Raw genomic sequence first — 20,945 nt, forward strand, 5'->3', positions numbered from 1 at the left:
CCCTCTCCGCACTCGGGACGCCCCTCTCCGCTCTCGGGAAGCCCCTCTCCGCTCTCGGGAAGCCCCTCTCCGCTCTCGGGACGCCCCTCTCCGCTCTCGGGACGCCCCTCTCCGCCCTCGGGACGCGCCTCTCCGCACTCGGGACGCCCCTCTCCGCACTCGGGACGCCCCTCTCCGCTCTCGAGACGCCCCTCTCGGCTCTCGGGACGCCCCTCCCCGCTCCTCTCCGCTCTGGGGACGCCCCTCTCCGCACTCGGGACGCCCTTCTCCGCCCTCGGGACGCCCCTCTCCGCCCTCGGGACGCCCCTCCCAGCCCTCGGGACGCCCTTCTCCGCCCTCGGGACGACCCTCCCCGCCCTCGGGACGACCATCCCCGCTCTCGGGACGACCCTCCCCGCCCTCGGGACGCTCCTCTCCGCCCTCCGGACGCCCCTCTCCGCTCTCGGGACGCCCCTCTCCGCTCTCGGGACGCCCCTCTCCGCTCTCGGGACGCCCCTCTCCGCTCTCGGGACGGCCCTCTCCGCTCTCGGGACGCCCCTCTCCGCTCTCGGGACGCCCCTCTCCGCTCTCGGGACGCCCCTCTCCGCTCTCGGGACGTCCCTCTCCGCTCTCGGGACGCCCCTCTCCTCTCTCGGGACGCCCCTCTCCGCTCCTCTCCGCTCTCGGGACGTCCCTCTCCGCTCTCGGGACGCCCCTCTCCGCCCTCGGGACGCCCCTCTCCGCCCTCGGGACGACCCTCCCCGCCCTCGGGACGCCCCTCTCCTCTCTCGTGACGCCCATCTCCGACCACGGGACGCCCCTCTCCGCCCACGGGACGCCCCTCTCCGCCCTCGGGACGCCCCTCTCCGCCCACGGGACGCCCCTCCCCGCCCTCGGGACGCTCCTCCCCGCCCTCGGGACCCCCTCTCCGCTCTCGGGACCCCCTCTCCGCTCTCGGGTCGCTCCTCTCCGCACTCGGGACGCCCCTCTCCTCTCTCGGGACGCCCCTCTCCGCTCTCGGGGCGCCCCTCTCCGCTCTCGGGACGCCACTCTCCGCTCTCGGGACGCCCCTCTCCGCTCTCGGGACGCCCCTCTCCGCTCTCGGGACGCCCCTCTCCGCTCTCGGGACGCCCCTCTCCGCTCTCGGGACGCCCCTCTCCGCTCTCGGGACGTTCGTCTCCGCTCTCGGGACGCCCCTCTCCGCTCTCGGGACGCCCCTCTCCGCTCTCGGGGCGCCCCTCTCCGCTCTCGGGACGCCCCTCTCCGCTCTCGGGACGTTCCTCTCCGCTCTCGGGATGCCCCTCTCTGCTCTCGGGACGCCCCTCTCCGCTCTCGGGACGTTCCTCTCCGCTCTCTGGACGCCCCTCTCCGCTCTCGGGACGCCCCTCTCCGCCCTCGGGACGCTCCTCTCCGCTCTCCGTGCACCGCTCTCCGCTCTCGGGACGCCCCTCTCCTCTCTCGGGACGCCACTCTCCGCTCTCGGGACGCCCCTCTGCGCCCTCGGGACGCTCCTCTCCGCTCTCGGGACGCCCCTCTGCGCCCTCGGGACGCTCCTCTCCGCTCTCGGGGCGCCCCTCTGCGCCCTCGGGACGCTCCTCTCCGCTCTCCGTGCACCGCTCTCCGCTCTCGGGACGCCCCTCTCCTCTCTCGGGACGCCACTCTCCGCTCTCGGGGCGCCCCTCTCCGCTCTCGGGACGCCACTCTCCGCTCTCGGGGCGCCCCTCTCCGCTCTCGGGACGCCACTCTCCGCTCTCGGGACGCCCCTCTCCGCTCTCGGGGCGCCCCTCTCCGCTCTCGGGACGCCCCTCTCCGCTCTCGGGAGGCCCCTCTCCTCTCTCGGGACGCCACTCTCCGCTCTCGGGACGCCCCTCTCTGCCCTCGGGACCCCCTCTCCGCTCTCGGGACGCCCCTCTCCGCCCTCGGGACCCCCTCTCCGCCCTCGGGACGATCCTCTCCGCTCACGGGACGCCCCTCTCCGCTCTCGGGACGCCCCACCTCGCTCTCGGGACGCCCCTCTCCGCCCTCGGGACACCCTCTCCGCCATCGGGACGCCCCTCTCCGCCCTCGGGACCCCCTCTCCGCCCTCGGGACGCCCCTCTCCGCCCTCGTGACGCCCCTCTCCGCTCTCGGGACGCTCCTCTCCGCCCTCGGGACGTTCCTCTCCGCCCTCGGGACGCCCCTCTCCGCCCTCGGGACCCCCTCTCCGCTCTCGGGTGGTTCCTCTCCGCTCTCGGGACGCCCCTCTCCTCTCTCGGGACGCCCCTCTCCTCTCTCGGGACGCCCCTCTCCTCTCTCGGGACGCCCCTCTCCGCTCTCGGGGCGCTCCTGTCCTCTCTCGGGACGCCCCTCTCCGCACCTCTCCGCTCTCGGGACGCCCCTCCCAGCCCTCGGGACGCCCCTCTCCGCCCACGGGACGCCCCTCTCCGCCCTCGGGACGCCCCTCCCCGCCCTCGGGACGCCCCTCCCCGCCCTCGGGACGCCCCTCTCCGCCCTCGGGACGCCCCTCTCCGCTCTCGGGACGCTCCTCTCCGCCCTCGGGACGTTCCTCTCCGCCCTCGGGACGCCCCTCTCCGCCCTCGGGACCCCCTCTCCGCTCTCGGGTGGTTCCTCTCCGCTCTCGGGACGCCCCTCTCCTCTCTCGGGACGCCCCTCTCCTCTCTCGGGACGCCCCTCTCCTCTCTCGGGACGCCCTTCTCCGCTCTCGGGGCGCTCCTGTCCTCTCTCGGGACGCCCCTCTCCGCACCTCTCCGCTCTCGGGACGCCCCTCCCAGCCCTCGGGACGCCCCTCTCCGCCCACGGGACTCCCCTCTCCGCCCACGGGACTCCCCTCTCCGCCCTCGGGACTCCCCTCTCCGCCCTCGGGACGCCCCTCTCCGCCCTCGGGACTCCCCTCTCCGCACTCGGGACACTCCTCTCCGCTCTCGGGACAACCCTCTCCGCCCTCGGGACGCCCCTCTCCGCCCTCGGGACGCCCCTCTCCGCCCTCGGGACGCCCCTCTCCGCCCTCGGGACGACCCTCTCCGCTCCTCTCCGCTCTCGGGACGCCCCTCTCCGCCCTCGGGACGCCCCTCCCCGCCCTCGGGACCCCCTCTCCGCCCTCGGGACGCCCCTCTCCGCCCTCGGGACGCCCCTCTCCGCACTCGGGACGCCCCTCTCCGCTCTCGGGAAGCCCCTCTCCGCTCTCGGGACGTTCCTCTCCGCTCTCGGGACGCCCCTCTCCTCTCTCGGGACGTCCCTCTCCGCTCTCGGGACGCCCCTCTCCTCTCTCGGGACGCACCTCTCCGCTCCTCTCCGCTCTCGGGACGTCCCTCTCCGCTCTCGGGACGCCCCTCTCCGCCCTCGGGACGCCCCTCTCCGCCCTCGGGACGACCCTCCCCGCCCTCGGGACGCCCCTCTCCTCTCTCGGGACGCCCCTCTCCGCCCTCGGGACGCCCCTCTCCGCCCTCGGGACGCCCCTCCCCGCCCTCGGGACGCTCCTCCCCGCCCTCGGGACCCCCTCTCCGCTCTCGGGACCCCCTCTCCGCTCTCGGGTCGCTCCTCTCCGCACTCGGGACGCCCCTCTCCTCTCTCGGGACGCCCCTCTCCGCTCTCGGGGCGCCCCTCTCCGCTCTCGGGACGCCACTCTCCGCTCTCGGGACGCCCCTCTCCGCTCTCGGGACGCCCCTCTCCGCTCTCGCGGCGCCCCTCTCCGCTCTCGGGACGCCCCTCTCCGCTCTCGGGACGTTCGTCTCCGCTCTCGGGACGCCCCTCTCCGCTCTCGGGACGCCCCTCTCCGCTCTCGGGGCGCCCCTCTCCGCTCTCGGGACGCCCCTCTCCGCTCTCGGGACGTTCCTCTCCGCTCTCGGGACGCCCCTCTCCGCTCTCGGGACGCCCCTCTCCGCTCTCGGGACGTTCCTCTCCGCTCTCTGGACGCCCCTCTCCGCTCTCGGGACGCCCCTCTCCGCCCTCGGGACGCTCCTCTCCGCTCTCCGTGCACCGCTCTCCGCTCTCGGGACGCCCCTCTCCTCTCTCGGGACGCCACTCTCCGCTCTCGGGACGCCCCTCTGCGCCCTCGGGACGCTCCTCTCCGCTCTCGGGACGCCCCTCTGCGCCCTCGGGACGCTCCTCTCCGCTCTCGGGGCGCCCCTCTGCGCCCTCGGGACGCTCCTCTCCGCTCTCCGTGCACCGCTCTCCGCTCTCGGGACGCCCCTCTCCTCTCTCGGGACGCCACTCTCCGCTCTCGGGGCGCCCCTCTCCGCTCTCGGGACGCCACTCTCCGCTCTCGGGACGCCCCTCTCCGCTCTCGGGACGCCCCTCTCCGCTCTCGGGACGCCCCTCTCCGCTCTCGGGACGCCCCTCTCTGCTCTCGGGGCGCCCCTCTCCGCTCCCGGGACGCCCCACTCCGCTCTCGGGACGTTCGTCTCCGCTCTCGGGACGCCCCTCTCCTCTCTCGGGACGCCACTCTCCGCTCTCGGGACGCCCCTCTCTGCCCTCGGGACCCCCTCTCCGCTCTCGGGACGCCCCTCTCCGCCCTCGGGACCCCCTCTCCGCCCTCGGGACGATCCTCTCCGCTCACGGGACGCCCCTCTCCGCTCTCGGGACGCCCCACCTCGCTCTCGGGACGCCCCTCTCCGCCCTCGGGACCCCCTCTCCGCCATCGGGACGCCCCTCTCCGCCCTTGGGACCCCCTCTCCGCCCTCGGGACGCCCCTCTCCGCCCTCGTGACGCCCCTCTCCGCTCTCGGGACGCTCCTCTCCGCCCTCGGGACGTTCCTCTCCGCCCTCGGGACGCCCCTCTCCTCTCTCGGGACGCCCCTCTCCTCTCTCGGGACGCCCCTCTCCGCTCTCGGGGCGCTCCTGTCCTCTCTCGGGACGCCCCTCTCCGCACCTCTCCGCTCTCGGGACGCCCCTCCCAGCCCTCGGGACGCCCCTCTCCGCCCACGGGACGCCCCTCTCCGCCCTCGGGACGCCCCTCCCCGCCCTCGGGACGCCCCTCCCCGCCCTCGGGACGCCCCTCTCCGCCCTCGGGACGCCCCTCTCCGCTCTCGGGACGCTCCTCTCCGCCCTCGGGACGTTCCTCTCCGCCCTCGGGACGCCCCTCTCCGCCCTCGGGACCCCCTCTCCGCTCTCGGGTGGTTCCTCTCCGCTCTCGGGACGCCCCTCTCCTCTCTCGGGACGCCCCTCTCCTCTCTCGGGACGCCCCTCTCCTCTCTCGGGACGCCCTTCTCCGCTCTCGGGGCGCTCCTGTCCTCTCTCGGGACGCCCCTCTCCGCACCTCTCCGCTCTCGGGACGCCCCTCCCAGCCCTCGGGACGCCCCTCTCCGCCCACGGGACTCCCCTCTCCGCCTACGGGACTCCCCTCTCCGCCCTCGGGACTCCCCTCTCCGCCCTCGGGACGCCCCTCTCCGCCCTCGGGACTCCCCTCTCCGCCCTCGGGACACTCCTCTCCGCTCTCGGGACAACCCTCTCCGCCCTCGGGACGCCCCTCTCCGCCCTCGGGACGCCCCTCTCCGCCCTCGGGACGCCCCTCTCCGCCCTCGGGACGCCCCTCTCCGCCCTCGGGACGACCCTCTCCGCTCCTCTCCGCTCTCGGGACGCTCCTCTCCGCTCTCCGGACGCCCCTCTCCTCTCTCGGGACGCCCCTCTCCGCCCTCGGGACGCCCCTCTCCGCACTCGGGACGCCCCTCTCCGCTCTCGGGAAGCCCCTCTCCGCTCTCGGGATGCTCCTCTCCGCCCTCGGGACGTTCCTCTCCGCCCTCGGGACGCCCCTCTCCGCCCTCGGGACCCCCTCTCCGCTCTCGGGACGCCCCTCTCCTCTCTCGGGACGCCCCTCTCCTCTCTCGGGACGCCCCTCTCCGCTCTCGGGGCGCTCCTGTCCTCTCTCGGGACGCCCCTCTCCGCACCTCTCCGCTCTCGGGACGCCCCTCCCAGCCCTCGGGACGCCCCTCTCCGCCCACGGGACGCCCCTCTCCGCCCTCGGGACGCCCCTCTCCGCCCTCGGGACGCCCCTCTCCGCCCTCGGGACGCTCCTCTCCGCCCTCGGGACGTTCCTCTCCGCCCTCGGGACGCCCCTCTCCGCTCTCGGGACGTTCGTCTCCGCTCTCGGGACGCCCCTCTCCGCTCTCGGGACGCCCCTCTCCGCTCTCGGGGCGCCCCTCTCCGCTCTCGGGACGCCCCTCTCCGCTCTCGGGACGTTCCTCTCCACTCTCGGGATGCCCCTCTCTGCTCTCGGGACGCCCCTCTCCGCTCTCGGGACGTTCCTCTCCGCTCTCTGGACGCCCCTCTCCGCTCTCGGGACGCCCCTCTCCGCCCTCGGGACGCTCCTCTCCGCTCTCCGTGCACCGCTCTCCGCTCTCGGGACGCCCCTCTCCTCTCTCGGGACGCCACTCTCCGCTCTCGGGACGCCCCTCTGCGCCCTCGGGACGCTCCTCTCCGCTCTCGGGACGCCCCTCTGCGCCCTCGGGACGCTCCTCTCCGCTCTCGGGGCGCCCCTCTGCGCCCTCGGGACGCTCCTCTCCGCTCTCCGTGCACCGCTCTCCGCTCTCGGGACGCCCCTCTCCTCTCTCGGGACGCCACTCTCCGCTGTCGGGGCGCCCCTCTCCGCTCTCGGGACGCCACTCTCCGCTCTCGGGGCGCCCCTCTCCGCTCTCGGGACGCCACTCTCCGCTCTCGGGACGCCCCTCTCCGCTCTCGGGGCGCCCCTCTCCGCTCTCGGGGCGCCCCTCTCCGCTCTCGGGACGCCCCTCTCCGCTCTCGGGACGCCCCTCTCCTCTCTCGGGACGCCCCTCTCCGCTCTCGGGGCGCTCCTGTCCTCTCTCGGGACGCCCCTCTCCGCACCTCTCCGCTCTCGGGACGCCCCTCTCCGCTCTCGGGACGCCCCTCTCTGCCCTCGGGACCCCCTCTCCGCTCTCGGGACGCCCCTCTCCGCCCTCGGGACGATCCTCTCCGCTCACGGGACGCCCCTCTCCGCTCTCGGGACGCCCCACCTCGCTCTCGGGACGCCCCTCTCCGCCCTCGGGACACCCTCTCCGCCATCGGGACGCCCCTCTCCGCCCTCGGGACCCCCTCTCCGCCCTCGGGACGCCCCTCTCCGCCCTCGTGACGCCCCTCTCCGCTCTCGGGACGCTCCTCTCCGCCCTCGGGACGTTCCTCTCCGCCCTCGGGACGCCCCTCTCCGCCCTCGGGACCCCCTCTCCGCTCTCGGGTGGTTCCTCTCCGCTCTCGGGACGCCCCTCTCCTCTCTCGGGACGCCCCTCTCCTCTCTCGGGACGCCCCTCTCCTCTCTCGGGACGCCCCTCTCCGCTCTCGGGGCGCTCCTGTCCTCTCTCGGGACGCCCCTCTCCGCACCTCTCCGCTCTCGGGACGCCCCTCCCAGCCCTCGGGACGCCCCTCTCCGCCCACGGGACGCCCCTCTCCGCCCTCGGGACGCCCCTCCCCGCCCTCGGGACGCCCCTCCCCGCCCTCGGGACGCCCCTCTCCGCCCTCGGGACGCCCCTCTCCGCTCTCGGGACGCTCCTCTCCGCCCTCGGGACGTTCCTCTCCGCCCTCGGGACGCCCCTCTCCGCCCTCGGGACCCCCTCTCCGCTCTCGGGTGGTTCCTCTCCGCTCTCGGGACGCCCCTCTCCTCTCTCGGGACGCCCCTCTCCTCTCTCGGGACGCCCCTCTCCTCTCTCGGGACGCCCTTCTCCGCTCTCGGGGCGCTCCTGTCCTCTCTCGGGACGCCCCTCTCCGCACCTCTCCGCTCTCGGGACGCCCCTCCCAGCCCTCGGGACGCCCCTCTCCGCCCACGGGACTCCACTCTCCGCCCACGGGACTCCCCTCTCCGCCCTCGGGACTCCCCTCTCCGCCCTCGGGACTCCCCTCTCCGCCCTCGGGACGCCCCTCTCCGCCCTCGGGACTCCCCTCTCCGCCCTCGGGACACTCCTCTCCGCTCTCGGGACAACCCTCTCCGCCCTCGGGAGGCCCCTCTCCGCCCTCGGGACGCCCCTCTCCGCCCTCGGGACGCCCCTCTCCGCCCTCGGGACGACCCTCTCCGCTCCTCTCCGCTCTCGGGACGCCCCTCTCCGCCCTTGGGACGCCCCTCCCCGCCCTCGGGACCCCCTCTCCGCCCTCGGGACGCCCCTCTCCGCCCTCGGGACGCCCCTCTCCGCACTCGGGACGCCCCTCTCCGCTCTCGGGAAGCCCCTCTCCGCTCTCGGGACGTTCCTCTCCGCTCTCGGGACGCCCCTCTCCTCTCTCGGGACGTCCCTCTCCTCTCTCGGGACGTCCCTCTCCGCTCTCGGGACGCCCCTCTCCTCTCTCGGGACGCACCTCTCCGCTCCTCTCCGCTCTCGGGACGTCCCTCTCCGCTCTCGGGACGCCCCTCTCCGCCCTCGGGACGCCCCTCTCCGCCCTCGGGACGACCCTCCCCGCCCTCGGGACGCCCCTCTCCTCTCTCGGGACGCCCCTCTCCGCCCTCGGGACGCCCCTCTCCGCCCTCGGGACGCCCCTCCCCGCCCTCGGGACGCTCCTCCCCGCCCTCGGGACCCCCTCTCCGCTCTCGGGACCCCCTCTCCGCTCTCGGGTCGCTCCTCTCCGCACTCGGGACGCCCCTCTCCTCTCTCGGGACGCCCCTCTCCGCTCTCGGGGCGCCCCTCTCCGCTCTCGGGAAGCCACTCTCCGCTCTCGGGACGCCCCTCTCCGCTCTCGGGACGCCCCTCTCCGCTCTCGCGGCGCCCCTCTCCGCTCTCGGGACGCCCCTCTCCGCTCTCGGGACGTTCGTCTCCGCTCTCGGGACGCCCCTCTCCGCTCTCGGGACGCCCCTCTCCGCTCTCGGGGCGCCCCTCTCCGCTCTCGGGACGCCCCTCTCCGCTCTCGGGACGTTCCTCTCCGCTCTCGGGACGCCCCTCTCCGCTCTCGGGACGCCCCTCTCCGCTCTCGGGACGTTCCTCTCCGCTCTCTGGACGCCCCTCTCCGCTCTCGGGACGCCCCTCTCCGCCCTCGGGACGCTCCTCTCCGCTCTCCGTGCACCGCTCTCCGCTCTCGGGACGCCCCTCTCCTCTCTCGGGACGCCACTCTCCGCTCTCGGGACGCCCCTCTGCGCCCTCGGGACGCTCCTCTCCGCTCTCGGGACGCCCCTCTGCGCCCTCGGGACGCTCCTCTCCGCTCTCGGGGCGCCCCTCTGCGCCCTCGGGACGCTCCTCTCCGCTCTCCGTGCACCGCTCTCCGCTCTCGGGACGCCCCTCTCCTCTCTCGGGACGCCACTCTCCGCTCTCGGGGCGCCCCTCTCCGCTCTCGGGACGCCACTCTCCGCTCTCGGGACGCCCCTCTCCGCTCTCGGGACGCCCCTCTCCGCTCTCGGGACGCCCCTCTCCGCTCTCGGGACGACCCTCTCTGCTCTCGGGGCGCCCCTCTCCGCTCTCGGGACGCCCCACTCCGCTCTCGGGACGTTCGTCTCCGCTCTCGGGACGCCCCTCTCCTCTCTCGGGACGCCACTCTCCGCTCTCGGGACGCCCCTCTCTGCCCTCGGGACCCCCTCTCCGCTCTCGGGACGCCCCTCTCCGCCCTCGGGACCCCCTCTCCGCCCTCGGGACGATCCTCTCCGCTCACGGGACGCCCCTCTCCGCTCTCGGGACGCCCCACCTCGCTCTCGGGACGCCCCTCTCCGCCCTCGGGACCCCCTCTCCGCCATCGGGATGCCCCTCTCCGCCCTTGGGACCCCCTCTCCGCCCTCGGGACGCCCCTCTCCGCCCTCGTGACGCCCCTCTCCGCTCTCGGGACGCTCCTCTCCGCCCTCGGGACGTTCCTCTCCGCCCTCGGGACGCCCCTCTCCTCTCTCGGGACGCCCCTCTCCTCTCTCGGGACGCCCCTCTCCGCTCTCGGGGCGCTCCTGTCCTCTCTCGGGACGCCTCTCTCCGCACCTCTCCGCTCTCGGGACGCCCCTCCCAGCCCTCGGGACGCCCCTCTCCGCCCACGGGACGCCCCTCTCCGCCCTCGGGACGCCCCTCCCCGCCCTCGGGACGCCCCTCCCCGCCCTCGGGACGCCCCTCTCCGCCCTCGGGACGCCCCTCTCCGCTCTCGGGACGCTCCTCTCCGCCCTCGGGACGTTCCTCTCCGCCCTCGGGACGCCCCTCTCCGCCCTCGGGACCCCCTCTCCGCTCTCGGGTGGTTCCTCTCCGCTCTCGGGACGCCCCTCTCCTCTCTCGGGACGCCCCTCTCCTCTCTCGGGACGCCCCTCTCCTCTCTCGGGACGCCCTTCTCCGCTCTCGGGGCGCTCCTGTCCTCTCTCGGGACGCCCCTCTCCGCACCTCTCCGCTCTCGGGACGCCCCTCCCAGCCCTCGGGACGCCCCTCTCCGCCCACGGGACTCCCCTCTCCGCCCACGGGACTCCCCTCTCCGCCCTCGGGACTCCCCTCTCCGCCCTCGGGACGCCCCTCTCCGCCCTCGGGACTCCCCTCTCCGCCCTCGGGACACTCCTCTCCGCTCTCGGGACAACCCTCTCCGCCCTCGGGACGCCCCTCTCCGCCCTCGGGACGCCCCTCTCCGCCCTCGGGACGCCCCTCTCCGCCCTCGGGACGCCCCTCTCCGCCCTCGGGACGACCCTCTCCGCTCCTCTCCGCTCTCGGGACGCTCCTCTCCGCTCTCCGGACGCCCCACTCCTCTCTCGGGACGCCCCTCTCCGCCCTCGGGACGCCCCTCTCCGCACTCGGGACGCCCCTCTCCGCTCTCGGGAAGCCCCTCTCCGCTCTCGGGACGCTCCTCTCCGCCCTCGGGACGTTCCTCTCCGCCCTCGGGACGCCCCTCTCCGCCCTCGGGACCCCCTCTCCGCTCTCGGGACGCCCCTCTCCTCTCTCGGGACGCCCCTCTCCTCTCTCGGGACGCCCCTCTCCGCTCTCGGGGCGCTCCTGTCCTCTCTCGGGACGCCCCTCTCCGCACCTCTCCGCTCTCGGGACGCCCCTCCCAGCCCTCGGGACGCCCCTCTCCGCCCACGGGACGCCCCTCTCCGCCCTCGGGACGCCCCTCTCCGCCCACGGGACGCCCCTCTCCGCCCTCGGGACGCCCCTCTGCGCCCTCGGGACGCTCCTCTCCGCTCTCGGGACGCCCCTCTGCGCCCTCGGGACGCTCCTCTCCGCTCTCGGGGCGCCCCTCTGCGCCCTCGGGACGCTCCTCTCCGCTCTCCGTGCACCGCTCTCCGCTCTCGGGACGCCCCTCTCCTCTCTCGGGACGCCACTCTCCGCTCTCGGGGCGCCCCTCTCCGCTCTCGGGACGCCCCTCTCCGCTCTCGGGACGCCCCTCTCCGCTCTCGGGACGCCCCTCTCCGCTCTCGGGACGCCCCTCTCCGCTCTCGGGACGCCCCTCTCTGCTCTCGGGGCGCCCCTCTCCGCTCTCGGGACGCCCCACTCCGCTCTCGGGACGTTCGTCTCCGCTCTCGGGACGCCCCTCTCCTCTCTCGGGACGCCACTCTCCGCTCTCGGGACGCCCCTCTCTGCCCTCGGGACCCCCTCTCCGCTCTCGGGACGCCCCTCTCCGCCCTCGGGACCCCCTCTCCGCCCTCGGGACGATCCTCTCCGCTCACGGGACGCCCCTCTCCGCCCTCGGGACGCCCCTCTCCGCCCTCGGGACGACCCTCTCCGCTCCTCTCCGCTCTCGGGACGCTCCTCTCCGCTCTCCGGACGCCCCACTCCTCTCTCGGGACGCCCCTCTCCGCCCTCGGGACGCCCCTCTCCGCACTCGGGACGCCCCTCTCCGCTCTCGGGAAGCCCCTCTCCGCTCTCGGGACGCTCCTCTCCGCCCTCGGGACGTTCCTCTCCGCCCTCGGGACGCCCCTCTCCGCCCTCGGGACCCCCTCTCCGCTCTCGGGACGCCCCTCTCCTCTCTCGGGACGCCCCTCTCCTCTCTCGGGACGCCCCTCTCCGCTCTCGGGGCGCTCCTGTCCTCTCTCGGGACGCCCCTCTCCGCACCTCTCCGCTCTCGGGACGCCCCTCCCAGCCCTCGGGACGCCCCTCTCCGCCCACGGGACGCCCCTCTCCGCCCTCGGGACGCCCCTCTCCGCCCACGGGACGCCCCTCTCCGCCCTCGGGACGCCCCTCTGCGCCCTCGGGACGCTCCTCTCCGCTCTCGGGACGCCCCTCTGCGCCCTCGGGACGCTCCTCTCCGCTCTCGGGGCGCCCCTCTGCGCCCTCGGGACGCTCCTCTCCGCTCTCCGTGCACCGCTCTCCGCTCTCGGGACGCCCCTCTCCTCTCTCGGGACGCCACTCTCCGCTCTCGGGGCGCCCCTCTCCGCTCTCGGGACGCCACTCTCCGCTCTCGGGACGCCCCTCTCCGCTCTCGGGACGCCCCTCTCCGCTCTCGGGACGCCCCTCTCCGCTCTCGGGACGCCCCTCTCTGCTCTCGGGGCGCCCCTCTCCGCTCTCGGGACGCCCCACTCCGCTCTCGGGACGTTCGTCTCCGCTCTCGGGACGCCCCTCTCCTCTCTCGGGACGCCACTCTCCGCTCTCGGGACGCCCCTCTCTGCCCTCGGGACCCCCTCTCCGCTCTCGGGACGCCCCTCTCCGCCCTCGGGACCCCCTCTCCGCCCTCGGGACGATCCTCTCCGCTCACGGGACGCCCCTCTCCGCTCTCGGGACGCCCCACCTCGCTCTCGGGACGCCCCTCTCCGCCCTCGGGACCCCCTCTCCGCCATCGGGATGCCCCTCTCCGCCCTTGGGACCCCCTCTCCGCCCTCGGGACGCCCCTCTCCGCCCTCGTGACGCCCCTCTCCGCTCTCGGGACGCTCCTCTCCGCCCTCGGGACGTTCCTCTCCGCCCTCGGGACGCCCCTCTCCTCTCTCGGGACGCCCCTCTCCTCTCTCGGGACGCCCCTCTCCGCTCTCGGGGCGCTCCTGTCCTCTCTCGGGACGCCCCTCTCCGCACCTCTCCGCTCTCGGGACGCCCCTCCCAGCCCTCGGGACGCCCCTCTCCGCCCACGGGACGCCCCTCTCCGCCCTCGGGACGCCCCTCCCCGCCCTCGGGACGCCCCTCCCCGCCCTCGGGACGCCCCTCTCCGCCCTCGGGACGCCCCTCTCCGCTCTCGGGACGCTCCTCTCCGCCCTCGGGACGTTCCTCTCCGCCCTCGGGACGCCCCTCTCCGCCCTCGGGACCCCCTCTCCGCTCTCGGGTGGTTCCTCTCCGCTCTCGGGACGCCCCTCTCCTCTCTCGGGACGCCCCTCTCCTCTCTCGGGACGCCCCTCTCCTCTCTCGGGACGCCCTTCTCCGCTCTCGGGGCGCTCCTGTCCTCTCTCGGGACGCCCCTCTCCGCACCTCTCCGCTCTCGGGACGCCCCTCCCAGCCCTCGGGACGCCCCTCTCCGCCCACGGGACTCCCCTCTCCGCCCACGGGACTCCCCTCTCCGCCCTCGGGACTCCCCTCTCCGCCCTCGGGACGCCCCTCTCCGCCCTCGGGACTCCCCTCTCCGCCCTCGGGACACTCCTCTCCGCTCTCGGGACAACCCTCTCCGCCCTCGGGACGCCCCTCTCCGCCCTCGGGACGCCCCTCTCCGCCCTCGGGACGCCCCTCTCCGCCCTCGGGACGCCCCTCTCCGCCCTCGGGACGACCCTCTCCGCTCCTCTCCGCTCTCGGGACGCTCCTCTCCGCTCTCCGGACGCCCCACTCCTCTCTCGGGACGCCCCTCTCCGCCCTCGGGACGCCCCTCTCCGCACTCGGGACGCCCCTCTCCGCTCTCGGGAAGCCCCTCTCCGCTCTCGGGACGCTCCTCTCCGCCCTCGGGACGTTCCTCTCCGCCCTCGGGACGCCCCTCTCCGCCCTCGGGACCCCCTCTCCGCTCTCGGGACGCCCCTCTCCTCTCTCGGGACGCCCCTCTCCTCTCTCGGGACGCCCCTCTCCGCTCTCGGGGCGCTCCTGTCCTCTCTCGGGACGCCCCTCTCCGCACCTCTCCGCTCTCGGGACGCCCCTCCCAGCCCTCGGGACGCCCCTCTCCGCCCACGGGACGCCCCTCTCCGCCCTCGGGACGCCCCTCTCCGCCCTCGGGACGCCCCTCTCCGCCCTCGGGACGCTCCTCTCCGCCCTCGGGACGCTCCTCTCCGCCCTCGGGACGTTCCTCTCCGCCCTCGGGACGCCCCTCTCCGCCCTCGGGACCCCCTCTCCGCTCTCGGGTGGTTCCTCTCCGCTCTCGGGACGCCCCTCTCCTCTCTCGGGACGCCCCTCTCCTCTCTCGGGACGCCCCTCTCCTCTCTCGGGACGCCCTTCTCCGCTCTCGGGGCGCTCCTGTCCTCTCTCGGGACGCCCCTCTCCGCACCTCTCCGCTCTCGGGACGCCCCTCCCAGCCCTCGGGACGCCCCTCTCGGCCCACGGGACTCCCATCTCCGCCCTCGGGACTCCCCTCTCCGCCCTCGGGACGCCCCTCTCCGCCCTCGGGACTCCCCTCTCCGCCCTCGGGACACTCCTCTCCGCTCTCGGGACAACCCTCTCCGCCCTCGGGACGCCCCTCTCCGCCCTCGGGACGACCCTCTCCGCTCCTCTCCGCTCTCGGGACGCTCCTCTCCGCTCTCTGGACGCCCCTCTCCTCTCTCGGGACGCCCCTCTCCGCCCTCGGGACGCCCCTCCCCGCCCTCGGGACCCCCTCGCCGCCCTCGGGACGCCCCTCTCCGCCCTCGGGACGCCCCTCTCCGCACTCGGGACGCCCCTCTCCGCTCTCGGGAAGCCCCTCTCCGCTCTCGGGACGCCCCTCTCCGCTCTCGGGACGCCCCTCTCCGCCCTCGGGAAGCCCCTCTCCGCACTCGGGACGCCCCTCTCCGCTCTCGGGACGCCCCTCTCCGCTCTCGGGACGCCCCTCTCCGCTCTCGGGAAGCCCCTCTCCGCTCTCGGGACGCCCCTCTCCGCTCCTCTCCGCTCTCGGGACGCCCCTCCCAGCCCTCGGGACGCCCTTCTCCGCCCTCGGGACGCCCCTCTCCGCCCTCGGGACGCCCCTCCCAGCCCTCGGGACGCCCTTCTCCGCCCTCGGGACGCCCTTCTCCGCCCTCGGGACGCCCTTCTCCGCCCTCGGGACGACCATCCCCGCCCTCGGGACGCCCTTCTCCGCCCTCGGGACGCCCTTCTCCGCCCTCGGGACGACCCTCTCCGCCCTCGGGACGACCATCCCCGCCCTCGGGACGCCCCTCTCCGCCCTCCGGACGCCCCTCTCCTCTCTCGGGACGACCCTCCCCGCCCTCGGGACGCTCCTCTCCGCCCTCCGGACGCCCCTCTCCGCTCTCGGGACGCCCCTCTCCGCTCTCGGGACGCCCCTCTCCGCTCTCGGGACACCCCTCTCCGCTCTCGGGACGTCCCTCTCCGCTCTCGGGACGCCCCTCTCCTCTCTCGGGACGCCCCTCTCCGCTCCTCTCCGCTCTCGGGACGCCCCTCCCCGCCCTCGGGACGCCCCTCCCCGCCCACGGGACGCCCCTCTCCGCTCCTCTCCGCTCTCGGGACGCCCCTCCCCGCCCTCGGGACGCCCCTCCCCGCCCTCGGGACGCCCCTCCCCGCCCTCGGGACGCCCCTCCCCGCCCTCGGGACGCCCCTCCCCGCCCTCGGGACGCCGTCTCCGCTCTCGGGACGCTCCTCTCCGCACTCGGGACGCCCCTCTCCGCTCTCGGGACGCTCCTCTCCGCTCTCGGGACGCCCCTCCCCGCTCTCGGGACGCCCCTCTCCGCCCTCGGGACGCCCCTCTCCGCCCTCGGGACGCCCCTCTCCGCTCTCGGGAAGCCCCTCTCCGCTCTCGGGACGCTCCTCTCCGCTCTCGGGACGCCCCTCTCCGCTCTCGGGACGCCCCTCTCCGCTCTCGGGACGCCCCTCTCCGCTCTCGGGAAGCCCCTCTCCGCTCTTGGGACGCCCCTCTCCGCTCCTCTCCGCTCTCGGGACGCCCCTCCCAGCCCTCGGGACGCCCTTCTCCGCCCTCGGGACGCCCCTCTCCGCCCTCGGGACGCCCCTCTCCTCTCTCGGGACGACCCTCCCCGCCCTCGGGACGCTCCTCTCCGCCCTCCGGACGCCCCTCTCCGCTCTCGGGACGCCCCTCTCCGCTCTCGGGACGCCCCTCTCCGCTCTCGGGACGCCCCTCTCCGCTCTCGGGACGCCCCTCTACGCTCTCGGGACGCCCCTCTCCGCTCTCGGGACGCCCCTCTCCTCTCTCGGGACGCCCCTCTCCGCTCCTCTCCGCTCTCGGGACGCCCCTCCCCGCCCTCGGGACGCCCCTCCCCGCCCTCGGGACGCCCCTCCCCGCCCTCGGGACGCCCCTCCCCGCCCTCGGGACGCCCCTCCCCGCCCTCGGGACCCCCTCTCCGCTCTCGGGACGCTCCTCTCCGCACTCGGGACGCCCCTCTCCGCTCTCGGGACGCTCCTCTCCGCTCTCGGGACGCCCCTCCCCGCTCTCGGGACGCCCCTCTCCGCACTCGGGACCCCCTCTCCGCTCTCGGGACGTTCCTCTCCGCTCTCGGGACGTTCGTCTCCGCCCTCGGGACGCCCCTCCCCGCTCTCGGGACCCCCTCTCCGCTCTCCGGACGCTCCTCTCCGCACTCGGGACGCCCCTCTCCGCTCTCGGGACGCTCCTCTCCGCTCTCGGGACGCCCCTCCCCGATCTCGGGACGCCCCTCTCCGCTCTCGGGACCCCCTCTCCGCTCTCGGGACGTTCCTCTCCGTTCTCGGGACGTTCGTCTCCGCCCTCGGGACGCCCCTCTCCGATCTCGGAACCCCCTCTCCGCTCTCGGGACGTTCCTCGCCGCTCTCAGGACGCCCCTCTCCGCTCTCGGGACGCCCCTCTCCGCTCTCGGAACGCCCCTCTCCGCTCTCGGGACGCTCCTCTCCGCTCTCGGGACGTTCCTCTCCGTCCTCGGGACGCCCCTCTCCGCTCTCGGGACGCCCCTCTCCGCTCTCGGGACGCCCCTCTCCGCCCTCGGGACGCCCCTCTCCGCCCTCGGGACGCCCCTCTCCTCTCTCGGGGCGCCCCTCTCCGCTCTCGGGACGCCCCTCTCCGCTCTCGGGACGCCCCTCTCCGCTCTCGGGACGCCCCTCTCCGCTCTCGGGACGCCCCTCTCCTCTCTCGGGACGCCCCTCTCCGCTCCTCTCCGCTCTCGGGACGCCCCTCCCCGCCCTCGGGACGCCCCTCCCCGCCCTCGGGACGCCCCTCCCCGCCCTCGGGACGCCCCTCCCCGCCCTCGGGACGCCCCTCCCCGCCCTCGGGACCCCCTCTCCGCTCTCGGGACGCTCCTCTCCGCACTCGGGACGCCCCTCTCCGCTCTCGGGACGCTCCTCTCCGCTCTCGGGACGCCCCTCTCCGCTCTCGGGACGCTCCTCTCCACTCTCGGGACGCCCCTCCCCGCTCTCGGGACGCCCCTCTCCGCACTCGGGACCCCCTCTCCGCTCTCGGGACGTTCCTCTCCGCTCTCGGGACGTTCGTCTCCGCCCTCGGGACGCCCCTCCCCGCTCTCGGGACCCCCTCTCCGCTCTCCGGACGCTCCTCTCCGCACTCGGGACGCCCCTCTCCGCTCTCGGGACGCTCCTCTCCGCTCTCGGGACGCCCCTCCCCGCTCTCGGGACGCCCCTCTCCGCTCTCGGGACCCCCTCTCCGCTCTCGGGACGTTCCTCTCCGCTCTCGGGACGTTCGTCTCCGCCCTCGGGACGCCCCTCTCCGCTCTCGGAACCCCCTCTCCGCTCTCGGGACGTTCCTCGCCGCTCTCAGGACGCCCCTCTCCGCTCTCGGGACGCCCCTCTCCGCTCTCGGAACGCCCCTCTCCGCTCTCGGGACGCTCCTCTCCGCTCTCGGGACGTTCCTCTCCGTCCTCGGGACGCCCCTCTCCGCTCTCGGGACCCCCTCTCCGCTCTCGGGACGCCCCTCTCCGCTCTCGGGACGCCCCTCTCCGCCCTCGGGACGCCCCTCTCCGCCCTCGGGACGCCCCTCTCCTCTCTCGGGACGCCCCTCTCCGCTCTCGGGAAGCCCCTCTCCGCTCTCGGGACGCCCCTCTCCGCTCTCGGGACGCCCCTCTCCGCTCTCGGGACGCCCCTCTCCGCTCTCGGGACGCCCCTCTCCTCTCTCGGGACGCCCCTCTCCGCTCCTCTCCGCTCTCGGGACGTCCCTCTCCGCCCTCGGGACGCCCCTCTCCTCTCTCGGGACGCCCATCTCCGACCACGGGACGCCCCTCTCCGCCCACGGGACACCCCTCTCCGCCCTCGGGACGCCGCTCTCCGCCCTCGGGACGCCCCTACCCGCCCTCGTGACGCCCCTCCCCGCCCTCGGGACGCTCCTCCCCGCCCTCGGGACACCCTCTCCGCTCTCGGGAACCCCTCTCCGCTCTCGGGACGATCCTCTCCGCACTCGGGACGCCCCACTCCTCTCTCGGGACGCCCCTCTCCGCTCTCGGGGCGCCCCTCTCCGCTCTCGGGACGCCCCTCTCCGCACTCGGGACGCCCCTCTCCGCTCTCGGGGCGCCCCTCTCTGCTCTCGGGACGCCCCTCTCCGCTCTCGGGACGCCCCTCTCCGCTCTCGGGACGCCCCTCTCCGCCCACGGGACGCCCCTCTCCGCCCTCGGGAGGCCGCTCTCCGCCCTCGGGACGCCCCTCCCCGCCCTCGGGACGCTCCTCCCCGCCCTCGGGACACCCTCTCCGCTCTCGGGAACCCCTCTCCGCTCTCGGGACGCTCCTCTCCGCACTCGGGACGCCCCTCTTCTCTCTCGGGATGCCCCTCTCCGCTCTCGGGGCGCCCCTCTCCGCTCTCGGGATGCCCCTCTCCGCTCTCGGGGCACCCCTCTCCGCTCTCGGGAAACGCCCCTCTCCGCTCTCGGGACGCCCCTCTCCGCACTCGGGACGCCCCTCTCCTCTCTCGGGACGCCCCTCTCCTCTCTCGGGACGCGCCTCTCCGCTCTCGGGGCGCCCCTCTCCGCTCTCGGGACGCCCCTCTCCGCTCTCGGGACGCCCCTCTCCTCTCTCGGGACGCCACTCTCCGCTCTCGGGACGCCACTCTCCGCTCTCGGGACGCCCCTCTCCGCCCTCGGGACGCTCCTCTCCGCTCTCGGGACGCACCTCTCCGCTCTCGGGACGTTCCTCCTCGCTCTCGGGACGCCCCTCTCTGCCCTCGGGACCCCCTCTCCGCTCTCGGGACGCCCCTCTCCGCCCTCGGGACCCCCTCTCCGCCCTCGGGACGCCCCTCTCCGCCCTCGGGACGCCCCTCTCCGCCCTCGGGACGCCCCTCTCCGCCCTCGGGACGTTCCTCTCCGCCCTCGGGACGATCCTCTCCGCTCACGGGACGCCCCTCTCCGCTCTCGGGACGCCCCACCTCGCTCTCGGGACGCCCCTTTCCGCCCTCGGGACCCCCTCTCCGCCATCGGGACGCCCCTCTCCGCCCTCGGGACCCCCTCTCCGCCCTCGGGACGCCCCTCTCCGCTCTCGGGACGCTCCTCTCCGCCCTCGGGACGTTCCTCTCCGCCCTCGGGACGTTCCTCTCCGCCCTCGGGACCCCCTCTCCGCTCTCGGGTGGTTCCTCTCCGCTCTCGGGACGCCCCTCTCCTCCCTCGGGACGCCCCTCTCCTCTCTCGGGACGCCCCTCTCATCTCTCGGGACGCCCCTCTCCGCACCTCTCCGCTCTCGGGACGCCCCTCCCAGCACTCGGGACGCCCCTCTCCGCCCACGGGACGCCCCTCTCCGCCCTCGGGACGCCCCTCCCCGCCCTCGGGACGCCCCTCTCCGCCCACGGGACGCCCCTCTCCGCCCTCGGGACGTTCCTCTCCGCCCTCGGGACGCCCCTCTCCGCCCTCGGGACACTCCTCTCCGCTCTCGGGACGACCCTCTCCGCCCTCGGGACGCCCCTCTCCGCCCTCGGGACGCCCCTCTCCGCCCTCGGGACGCCCCTCTCCGCCCTCGGGACGCCCCTCTCCGCCCTCGGGACGACCCTCTCCGCCCTCGGGACGCCCCTCTCCGCCCTCGGGACGCCCCTCTCCGCCCTCGGGACGCCCCTCTCCGCTCCTCTCCGCTCTCCGGACGCCCCTCTCCTCTCTCGGGACGCCCCTCTCCGCCCTCAGGACGCCCCTCCCCGCCCTCGGGACCCCCTCTCCACCCTCGGGACGCCCCTCTCCTCCCTCGGGACGCCCCTCTCCGCACTCGGGACGCCCCTCTCCGCTCTCGGTACGCCCCTCTCCGCTCTCGGGAAGCCCCTCTCCGCTCACGGGACGCCCCTCCCAGCCCTCGGGACGCCCTTCTCCGCCCTCGGGACCCCCTCTCCACCCTCGGGACGCCCCTCTCCGCTCTCGGGACGCTCCTCTCCGCCCTCGGGACGTTCCTCTCCGCCCTCGGGACCCACTCTCCGCTCTCGGGTGGTTCCTCTCCGCTCTCGGGACGCCCCTCTCCTCCCTCGGGACGCCCCTCTCCTCTCTCGGGACGCCCCTCTCATCTCTCGGGACGCCCCTCTCCGCACCTCTCCGCTCTCGGGACGCCCCTCCCAGCACTCGGGACGCCCCTCTCCGCCCACGGGACGCCCCTCTCCGCCCTCGGGACGCCCCTCCCCGTCCTCGGGACGCCCCTCTCCGCCCACGGGACGCCCCTCTCCGCCCTCGGGACGTTCCTCTCCGCCCTCGGGACGCCCCTCTCCGCCCTCGGGACACTCCTCTCCGCTCTCGGGACGACCCTCTCCGCCCTCGGGACGCCCCTCTCCGCCCTCGGGACGCCCCTCTCCGCCCTCGGGACGCCCCTCTCCGCCCTCGGGACGACCCTCTCCGCCCTCGGGACGCCCCCTCTCCGCCCTCGGGACGCCCCTCTCCGCCCTCGGGACGCCCCTCTCCGCTCCTCTCCGCTCTCCGGACCCCCCTCTCCTCTCTCGGGACGCCCCTCTCCGCCCTCAGGACGCCCCTCCCCGCCCTCGGGACCCCCTCTCCACCCTCGGGACGCCCCTCTCCGCCCTCGGGACGCCCCTCTCCGCACTCGGGACGCCCCTCTCCGCTCTCGGTACGCCCCTCTCCGCTCTCGGGAAGCCCCTCTCCGCTCTCGGGACGCCCCTCCC

This window comes from Heptranchias perlo, unplaced genomic scaffold (genome assembly GCF_035084215.1).
Source record: "Heptranchias perlo isolate sHepPer1 unplaced genomic scaffold, sHepPer1.hap1 HAP1_SCAFFOLD_205, whole genome shotgun sequence".
NCBI classification, from domain to species: domain Eukaryota; kingdom Metazoa; phylum Chordata; class Chondrichthyes; order Hexanchiformes; family Hexanchidae; genus Heptranchias; species Heptranchias perlo.